The sequence below is a fragment of the Calliphora vicina genome, chromosome 4, assembly GCF_958450345.1.
Source record: "Calliphora vicina chromosome 4, idCalVici1.1, whole genome shotgun sequence".
In the NCBI taxonomy this organism is placed as follows: Eukaryota; Metazoa; Arthropoda; class Insecta; order Diptera; family Calliphoridae; genus Calliphora; species Calliphora vicina.
Genome location: NC_088783.1, coordinates 118,728,335 through 118,740,200, shown reverse-complemented (window position 1 = coordinate 118,740,200; position 11,866 = coordinate 118,728,335).

Sequence of the window (11,866 nt, the reverse complement as noted above, 5' to 3'; positions counted from 1 at the left end):
TGAGTGTTTACTATAAATATTTGTTTTATTATTTTTCCAAAGTGTTGACACAACTAAGTGCTTTAATATTTAATGGGGGAAGGGGCGAGGAAAGTATAATTGTAAAATATTTTAGCAGATATTCGGAATTTTTAAATTTAACTGTAAATGATCATATAAAACTAAAATTTCTATAGATTTTTTTTTGTTTAAATTTGAATATCAATTTTGTATTCGATTAAAATTTCTATAGAAATTTTTTATTCGATTAAAATTTCTCTACAAATATTTTATTCGATATAAATTTCCATAGAAATTTTTTATTCGAATAAAATTTTTATAGAAATTTTTATTTAGTTCTAATTTTTATAGAAATTTATTGTTCTATTTAAATTTCTATAGATATTTTTATTCGATTAAAATTTCCATACAAGTTTTTTGTTCTACTTAAAATTTTTATAGAAATTTCCACAAAATTTTTTTATTCGATTAAAATTTCTCTACAAATTTTTTATTCGATTATAATTTCTCTTCAAATATTTTATTCGATTTAAATATTTTTTCGATTAAAATTTATTGTTTTATTTAAGTTTCTATAGATATTTTTATTCGATTAAAATTTCCATATAAATTTTTTGTTCTACTAAATTTTTTATTCTATTAAAATTTTCATAGAAATTTTTTGTCTCTACAAATTTTTTATTCGAATAAAATTTTTATAGAAATTTTTATTTAGTTCTAATTTTTATAGAAATTTATTGTTCTATTTAAATTTCTATAGATATTTTTATTTGATTAAAATTTCCATAGAAATTTTTGTTCTACTAAAAATTTTTATAGAAATTTCTACAAAATTTTGCAATAAAAAATTTTTATTCGAATAAAATTTTTATAGAAATTTTTATATAGTTCAATTTTTATAGAAATTTATTGTTCTATTTAAATTTCTATAGATATTTTTATTCGATTAATATTTCCATATAAATTTTTTGTTTTACTAAAATTTTTATAAACATTTTTTATTCGATTAAAATTTTCATAGAAATTTTTTATTCGAATAAAATTTTTATTGTGTTCTAATTTTTATAGAAATTTATAGTTCTATTTAAATTTCTATAGATATTTTTATTGGATTAAAATTTCCATAGAAATTTTTGTTCTACTAAAAATTTTTATAGAAATTTCTACAAAATTTTGCAATAAAAATTTTGTATTCGAATAAAATTTTTATAGAAATTTTTATTTTGTTCAATTTTTATAGACATTTATTGTTCTATTTAAATTTCTATAGATAGTTTTATTCGATTAAAATTTCCATAGAAATTTTTTTTCTACTAACAATTTTATAACATTTTTTATTCGATTAAAATTTTCATAGAAATTTTTTATTCGATTAAAATTTCTCTACACATTTTTTATTCGATTTAAATTTCTCTTCAAATGTGTTATTCGATTAAAATTTCTACATTGTACATTTTTTTATTCAATTAAAATTTTCATAAACATTATTTATTCGACTAAAATTTTCCTAAACATTTTTTATTCGATTACAATTTCCATAGAAATTTTTTGATCGATTCAAATTTTTATAGAAATATTTTATTTGATACAATTTTTTTTATATATTTGATTTAATTTTTATTTAAATTTTTTTATTTGAATAAAATTCTCAGATACTTTTTTTATTCGAGTCAAATATCAATATTAGTTTTTTTTGATTAAAATTTCCACACACATCTTTTTATTCGATTATTATTTTCATAAACATTTCTTATTCGATTAAAATGTACACATCAATTTTAAAATGTCCACATACATTTTTTTATTCGATTAAAATTTCTATAGAAATTTTTTATTCGTTTAAAATTTCTATAGACATTTTTATTTCGTTAAATTTTCTATAGAAAATTTTTTATTTCATTATAATTTCTCTTTAAATATTTTATTCGATTTAAATATTTTTTCGATTAAAATTTATTGTTCTATTTAAATTCTATAGATATTTTTATTCGATTAAAATTTCTATATAAATTTTTCGTTCTACTAAAATTTTTATAAAAATTTTTTATTCGATTAAAATTTTCATAGCAATTTTTTATTCGATTAAATGTCTCTACAAATTTTTCATTTGTTATAAATTTCCATGGAAATTTTTTATTCGAATAAAATTTTTATTTAGTTCTAAGTTTTATAGAAATTTATTGTTCAATTTAAATTTCTATAGATATTTTTATTCGATTAAAATTACCATAGAAATTTTTTGTTCTACTAAAAAATTTTATAGAAATTTCTACATAATTTTTTTATTTGATTAAAATTTCTCTACAAATTTTTTATTCGATTATAATTTCTCTTCAAATATTTTATTCGATTTAAATATTTTTTCGATTAAAATTTATTGTTTTATTTAAATTTCTATAGATATTTTTATTCGATTAAAATTTCCATATAAATTTTTTGTTCTACTAAATTTTTTATTCTATTAAAATTTTCATAGAAATTTTTTATTCGATTAAAATGTCTCTACAAATTTTTATTTAGTTCTAATTTTTATAGAAATTTATTGTTCTATTTAAATTTCTATAGATAGTTTTATTCGATTAAAATTTCCATAGAAATTTTTGTTCTACTACTTTTTATTCGAATAAAATTTTTATAGAAATTTTTATATAGTTCAATTTTTATAGAAATTTATTGTTCTATTTAAATTTCTATAGATATTTTTATTCGATTAAAATTTCCATATAAATTTTTTGTTTTACTAAAATTTTTATAAACATTTTTTATTCGATTAAAATTTTCATAGAAATTTTTTATTCGAATAAAATTTTTATTGAGTTCTAATTTTTATAGAAATTTATTGTTCTATTTAAATTTCTATAGATAGTTTTATTCGATTAAAATTTCCATAGAAATTTTTGTTCTACTAAAAATTTTATAACATTTTTTATTCGATTAAAATTTTCATAGAAATTTTTTATTCGATTAAAATTTCTCTACACATTTTTTCTTCGATTTAAATTTCTCTTCAAATGTGTTATTCGATTAAAATTTCTACATTGTACATTTTTTTATTCAATTAAAATTTTCATAAACATTATTTATTCGACTAAAATTTTCCTAAACATTTTTTATTCGATTACAATTTCCATAGAAATTTTTTGATCGATTAAAATTTTTATAGAAATTTTTTATTTGATACAATTTCCATAGAATTTTACATATTTGATTTAATTTTTATACATATTTTTTTATTTGAATAAAATTTTCAGATAATTTTTTTTATTCGATTCAAATATCTATAGTAGTTTTTTTTCGATTAAAATTTTATTATTTTATTCGATTATTATTTTCATAATTATTTTTTATTCGATTAAAATGTACACATCAATTTTAAAATGTCCACATAAATTTTTTTATTCGGTTAAAATTTCCATAAAAATTTTTGTTCCGATTTAAATTTTTATATACAGATTTTATTCGGTTAAAATTTCTATAGACATTTTTATTTCATTCAATTTTGTATAGAAAATTTTTTATTTGATTCAAATTTATGATTTTTATTCGATTAAAATTTTTTATTCGACTAAAATTTTTAAATTTTTTCTATAGAAATTTTTTTATTTGATTAAAATTTATAATTTTTTTTTTTTATATAATTTTTTATTCGATTAAAATGTACACATCAATTTGAAAATGTCCACAAAATTTTTTTTATTCGGTTAAAATTTCCATAAAAATTTTTGTTTCGATTTAAATTTTTATATACAGATTTTATTCGATTAAAATTTCTATAGAAATTTTTTATTCACTTAAAATTTCTGTAGACATTTTTATTTCGTTCAATTTTCTATAGAAAATTTTTTATATGATTAAAATTTATAATTTTTATTCGATTAAAATTTTTTATTCGACTAAAATTTTTAGTCGATTAAAAATTTTAAAAAAAATATTCGTTTAAAATTTTTCGATATAGCCATGTCCGTCTGTGTGTTGAAATCAACTTTCTGAAGCCCCCAAATAACTTACATACACGAATGATACATCAATATCGCCGAAATTCTTCCTGCTCGGTTGCTATTTAAAATCGAGAAAATCGGTTTTTTTTTCACCAATATTTTTTTTCACTAAATATTAAAAAAAAAAAATTTTTAAATTAAAAAAAAATATAAAATTTAAAAAAAAAATTTTAAAAAACAATTTCGAAAAAACAACTGGAAAAAAAATTTAAATTTGTTTACCTAAAAATATTTAAAATTTTTATTTTAAAGTATAATTTGGTGCAGGGTATATAAGATTCGGCACAGCCGAATATAGCTCTCTTACTTGTTTTATATCGTATCAGTTAAGAAAATATCTACTGATTTTTTATCCATCAATTGATTAAGAAAATTTCTATATATATTTCAAGGAAATCACATTACAAATTTTATTCCATTAAGAATATGTTATTTGAAATAGAAATTTTATTCGATTAGAAAATTTTTATGGAAATTTTATTCGATTATGAAATTTTCTTTAAAAGTTTTATTCGATTAAGAAAATTTCTATAGAAAATTTTTATAGAAATTTTATTCCAATAAAAATTTATTTGGAAATTTTATTCGATTAAGATAATTTTTATAGAATTTTATTCGATTAAAAATATTTTTATAGAAAGTTAATTCGATTAAAAATATTTCTATAGAAATTTTATTCTAATTTTATTCTATAGAAGTTTTATTCGATTAAGAAATTTTATTCGATTAAGAAAATTTTTTTTTTAGAAATTTTATTCATCTATGAAAATTTCTATAGGTTAAAATGGTGTAAAGTTTTGTATAATGAATAATATTTTTTTCGATTAAACAAACTTTTAGAAATTTTATTCGATTAAGAATTTTTTTATAGAAATTTTATTCGATTAAAAAGAATCAGAATTCTATTCTATAAAGAAGATTGCATTGACATTTTATTCGATTTAAAAAAGTTAGCTAGAATTTTTATTCGATTAAACAAATTTCTATAGAAATTTTATTCGATTATGAAAAAAAGTTTTATTCGTTTATGAAAATCTCTTTAGAAATTTTATTGGATTAAAAAATTAAGAAAATTACTATAGAAATTTTAAGATTAAGTAATTTTTTGTGGTATTTTTTTCTGTTAAGAAAATTTGTATAAAAATTTTATTCTATTAAAAAGATTTTTATTGGAATCTCACTTAGCTTGTGTTTTGTCTTTTCTATTTTGTAACACAGTGTAATATGGTCAAGCAATTGTTACCCAAAATTAAGTTCAAAAGGTAACTAGGACATGTAAATATGTAAGTTTGTATTCCTTAGCAAAACAATAGCATTTTGCAAAACAATTGTAATGAAATTCCCAAACGTTTGTTGTAATTGTGATTACAATTTTGCGATATGAAGCAAACAGTTGAAGCAATTTGGCCTTAATTGTAGGACCATAAATGAAGAAATTGGAGGTAAAATTTGCTTACAAAAATTGATTGGAAATTAACGCTGATGTTAACAATAGAAATAGCTAAAGAAATTCAAGGAATAATAATATAATATATCTGTAAATTGAGACAAATTAAAACAATTAAAATTTAAATCAAATTTTATGGAATTTTTAAAAAAGTTTATGTCTTTTTTTGAAATAAAAATTTCGACTTCATTTTCAATTGAAGGGCAAATTCGAAAACTGATTTTACGTATTAATTTTGTAATTTATCTGTTTGTATTGTTTTTTTCTTTAAAAAAACATAATGTTGAAAATTTCATCAAACTTTTCTCGATACATCTCTGTACTTATATTAAATATGTTAAAATATTTTAGCAAAAATGTGTATTTTATGATATTTAGTGTCAAGAAATCACAACTTTTTATAGCAAAATATTTATTTGTTTAGGCCAAAATACAAAAGGAAAAAATTTACAATAAACAAAGAAAGTGAAAAGCAATATCATTTACATTATTTTTTCTTTGAGTGTCAAGCTATTTGAACCAATTGTTATTTATGCTAATTTTTCAATAAGCTTCTCAATAAGGTTTATTGGAATTCATATTTCTTATTCAAACTTTTAGTCATAAACTATTTATTTAGATTTTAAGAAGTTTCAGTTAGTAGCCAATACTTTTTGGCTGTTCAAGTTTTTATTGTCTAAAGATATTACAATGTTTGTCTTAATACAAAACATATTTTTTGGGAGATGCTCAGAAAAGAAGCAAAATTCTTTATGTTTTTGAATAAAATTTGCATAAAATAAAACGTAATACGGGTATATTAGAAATTGTTGAACCAGTGTTGTAGTAAATTAAAATTGAAAAATTTTTATAAAGATAAACTGATCACAAATTTAAACATTTTGAAATTGCGAAAAAAAATGTTTGGTTTTTATAATTTTACTAACGCTTAAGACAAATGATGGTATAAATATACATTTGTTGTTCTATTTGTGAACACAGAACTAACGTAAATGGTAATATTGATCTACAATAATGATCCTTCCCATAATATTCTATGCAGATTTAGTTATGTACTCTTCTCTATTTGCCTGTGTTTGTAAAACATGTTCACGTCCAAAGTAACAGATCTAAATATATAAGATTTTTTCAGGATGTTTATCACAGTCTTAGAAGTTTTGGTATTGAAAACCAGTGAAATCGTTGTAGCGAAAAGAAATTTACAAATCAAAAAGTCTCAAGTCTTTATTATATCGTCCATATTCGCTCGTCTATAGCCCCTTGTTTATAGATTTCCGTCTACAGTCTATGGTTTATACTCTTTCGCCTATAGTTTCTCGTCTATATTCTCTCGCCTATATTCTCTCGTCTATAGTATTTGTTATAGTTTCTGGTCTATATTCGATCGTCTCTCGGCTACAGGCTCTCGTCTATATTCTCTCGTCTATAGTCTCTGATCTATAGTTTCTCGTCTATATTCTCTCGCCTTTATTCTCTCGTCTATAGTATTTGTTATAGTTTCTGGTCTATATTCGATCGTCTCTCGCCTATAGGCTCTCGTCTATATTCTCTCGTCTATAGTCTCTGATCTATAGTTTCTCGTCGATATTCTCGATAGTCTCTCGCCTATAGGCTCTCGTCTATATTCTCTCGCCTATAAGCTCTCGTCTATAGTCTCTGATCTATAGTTTCTCGTCTATATTCTCTCGCCTATATTCTCTCGTCTATAGTATTTGTTATAGTTTCTGGTCTATATTCGATCGTCTCTCGTCTATAGTCTCTCGCCTATAGGCTCTCGTCTATATTATCTCGTCTGTAGTCTTTCATCTATAGTCTCTCGTATATATTCTCTCGTCTATAGTATTTGTTATAGTTTCTGGTCTATATTCGATCGTCTCTCGTCTATAGTCTCTCGCCTATAGGCTCTTGTCTATATTCTCTCGCCTAGAGGCTCTCGTATATATTCTCTCGTCTATAGTCTCTCGTCTATAGGCTCTCGTCTATATTATATTATATATATATTCTCTCGTCTATAGTCTTTCGTCTATAGTCTCTCGTCTATAGCCTCTCGTCTATAGTCTCTTGTCTATAGTTTCTCGTCTATAGTCTTTCGTCTATAGTCTCTCGTCTATAGTCTATAGTCTCTCGTCTATAGTCTCTCGTCTATAGTCTCTCGTCTATAGTCTCTCGTCTCTCGTCTATAGTCTCTCGTCTATAGTCTATAGTCTCTCGTCTATAGTCTCTCGTCTATAGTCTCTCATCTATAGTCTCTCGTCTATAGTCTCTCGTCTATAGTCTCTCGTCTATAGTCTCTTGTCTATAGTCTATAGTCTCTCGTCTATAGTCTTTCGTTTATAGTCTCTCGTCTATAGTCTCTCGTCTATAGTCTCTCGTCTATAGTCTCTCGTCTATAGTTTCTCGTCAATAGTTTCACGTCTATAGTCTCTCGTCTTTATTATTTAATCTATATTCGCTCGTCTATAGTCTTTCGCCTAAAATATCTCATCTATAGTCTCTCGTCAGTAGTTTCTCGTCTATAGTCTCTTTAGTCTATGTTATATCATCTATCGTTTCTCGTCTATAGTCTCACATCTACAGTCTCTTGTCAATGGGCTCTCGAAAAAATTCGTGGATTTATATAACCAAACTATTGTTGCAGTTTTAATTGTGTGAATAAGCCTTAATGTTGAAACAATTGAAGTATAATTTAGATTCGATATAGCCGAATATAGCATTCTAGTTTACTTCCATTAAACTAGCACGTAACATAAGCAGCTATTGTTATTTTTTACTTTAAACAAATGATTTTCATATTTACCAGAAACTTATGCTAAAGCGTGCGTTAAAGAATTTATTGTACTGAGCAAAAAAAAGCAAGTTCTGCTTTTTTTATCATAGAATTTTTCACATAACAGCTGAAATAATAGCTATTGTTTTTGTTAGCATGTTTTTCTTAACAAAATGGTATTTGTTACATAAGAATACTTTTTTATGAAAATGACTATGGAAAAAATGAAATAATGACAAAGAATCGGATTACGTGATGGTAGTAGATTTAGTGCAGTTAAAATAAAGCTGCATAAACATGAAGTTATTTAAAAACTAAAATACCTAATGTTTTTGAAATAACATGTGGTGAAACTGTTAAAGGATTAAACATTATTTCTTACTGAGAGAATGAATTTTTCAGGAAAACTATGAAAATGCTTGCATAAGTCCTTTTCCTCCTTTGAAAATAAAGAAATTTCGTTTTTTTAAAGACAAAGATCATTTATAGCCTCTCAAAAGTATGCTATAAATTTTTAAGTGTTTCTCAAGAGTATAAATTTAATTTTGTTGTCTTCAAAAAACATAAATTATATTAAAACTGCTTTCAAATTCTAGGTGATATATGTTTATCTCCTGAAAAGTATGCTTTAAAAAATTTACATTAAAAATGATATACATTTCAAGTTATTTTAAAATACATGCATATACATAATAATAATTGCCATAAAATTTACAAAACATGTCCTTAAATATAAAACCAAGTTAATAAGGTTTTTTTTTATAAAACAACATAAATTAACTTTAGCATATGCTAAGGCGTACACAGTCTATTAAAAAATGGAAAGACACAAGAATTGTAAAGTTCTTAAAGGTTAAATGAAATTTATTTTTTTTCCAAGTTTTTTACTCTATTTATCATTTTTAATAATACTTATCGTTTAATGTTGAAATGTAGCTTTAAATATATAATAAAGAAAGGAACCAGAAATAAATTAAATTTGTTTGTAATGCCTATTTTAAGGCTTAATGACTGAACATCAATCTTAAAGTTTAAAACAGGAAGTAAGTTTTATAGATGTTTCAAGTTTTTATGGAGAGTTGAATTCAAATGAATATATTTCTTATAAAAAACATGCAAAATATGAATTCGGACATATACTGACTTATAAGAAAGGTTGGTATAACACAATTTGCCTGCATTATATGAAAAATATTTAACAGTTTTGAAAAAGGACAAGGTTTGTTGAGCTTTAGATGAGTAAATACAAGCTTTTTATATAAGTATTTGGTATTGGTGAGAACCTAAGGACTTTTGGTAAAATAAAATAAATGAAGAAAAATATAAAATTTTAGTTAATGTAAAATTTTAACGATAAAAGATATCATAACCAAGTTCGGAAGTAATGGAGATACAAAAGTTCTTTAATCAATGGCATTTTAATTTTTGCCAGTTTTTATTTTCAAAAACTGATTTTTTTTAGAAAATTGTCCACTGTGATGTTATTTACCATGTGATAGTAAAAAGAACATTATCTGTATTTAACTTACATATGGGGGTAATCAAACGTAAAGCTTTCTCAAGGATCAGAACTTTGTGTTTTTAGAATTTTTTCCTCAAACCTAATTTTTTTTTCAAAATTAACCAAGTTTGGATAGAGCTGGGGGAGGATGTGTTCCCTTAGAGGAGCTAAATTTTATTTTGCTTAATTATGCCTTAAGTTGTCTTTACGAATCATATAAAAATTATATATAGTCCTGAAAAAAAAAAATTTTCTATAAAAGCAAAAATAAACACCGACTTTTTTCGAAAAAGAAAAACGTAAATATGACCTTTTTACATCTTTCAACTTTGGATGCATGTAATTTTTTATAGGGAGCAGTTAACTATTAGCAATTTTGTTTTATATTCTTCAGAATTCTTAGAATTGGACCCTCCATAGGCCCGCCATATCGAAAAAACCAAAAAAATCCTGAGACAATTTAAAAAAAAAATTAAACTAAAATTTTATTTAAACTAAAACAGGTACCTACAAATATAACCGATTTTTTTATAGACCTTCTCACGGACTATTTATATTTGAAATTTCAGTTCATTCGGATCAGAAATGGATTTTTGGCGATTTTTTAAACAAATGTGACACCTGAGGTTACCAACTTAGAATGGCGCCTATTTCGCCTACGAAGCAGATCAACTGTAAATCAACTCGAAAACACCTTAGCTCCAATCTTGTGAGTATGTCTATATTTTCTCCTATTTTTCAAATTTTTTATAGACCTTCTCACGGACTATTTATATTTGAAATTTCAGTTCATTCGGATCAGAAATGGATTTTTGGCGATTTTTTAAAAAAATGTGACATCTGAGGTTACCAACTTAGAATGGCGCCTATTTCGCCTACGAAGCAGATCAACTGTAAATCAACTCGAAAACACCTTAGCTCCAATCTTGTGAGTATGTCTATATTTTCTCCTATTTTTCAAAAACAAAAAAAATTTCACAAAATTTTTTTTCACGAATTTTTTTTTTTACCAAAAATTGCTTTGGTGTATGACATATACGATTAGGAAAACCCAAAAACAGCATTCTTTGTTGATTTTTAAAACACATTCATTAGAATTTTTTTTTGTTGAAAAAACTTTTTTATAAATAATTTTTTTGCTCATATTTTAGTTCATCAATTTTAATAAATGGCTTTATATTTTAAATAAAACAAAGAGCCTGAAGCTTTATTGCTTTAACGACATCAAAATATTTAAAACAGCTGTACCATGGCTGGACTTATACTTGATTTTCTCAAAATACTCAGAAATTAATATTAATCATACGCTCTGTTAGTTAAAATTAATAAATAATAAAATTGTACCTAACTTTAGCAATTTTCCAAAATTTTTTTAATTTATTATGGTTTATTTTTAAAGCAGCTATAAATGATTTAGTTTTAAAATACATTTTTTTTAAAAAAATTCTCTTTTGTTAGCAAATAACTTTTTAAAATTTAAATTCTTAAAATTTTTATTTCAGCTTAATTTTTAGTTCAATCATTTTGAAAATGTTCTTAATATTTAATAAAAAATAAGGAGCTTGAATCATTTTTCTTTTAACGGAGTAAAAATATTTGAAATCGCCTTACTATAACAGGATTTATAAGTGATTTCCTCAAAATAAAATAAATAAATATTAATCATACGCTTTGCTAGTGAAAATTTGAAACACACAATTTCACTTAACTTTTGCAATTATCAAATAATTTGTTGATTTATTATGGTTTATTTTTAAAGCAGCTATAAAATGATTTAGGTTTAAAACACATTTATTATGGAAATCCTTTTTGTTAGCAAGGACTTGGACAAAATTCTTAAAAAATTAATTTCAGCTTAATTTTTAGTTCCACAATTTTAAAAATTTTCTAAATATTTTAAATCAAATAAAAAGCCTGAATCATCTTGTCTTAAAAAAAAGTAAAAATATTCGAAACCACTCTACTATAATAGAATTTATAAATGATTTCCTCAAAATATCCACAAATAAATATTAATCATACGCTCTGTTAATAAGAATTAATAAATAATACAATTTTACCTAACTTTTGCAATTTTCCAAAAATTTGTTAAATTATTATGGTTTATTTATAAAGCAGCTGTGAAATGATTTAGTTTTAAAACATATTTTTTA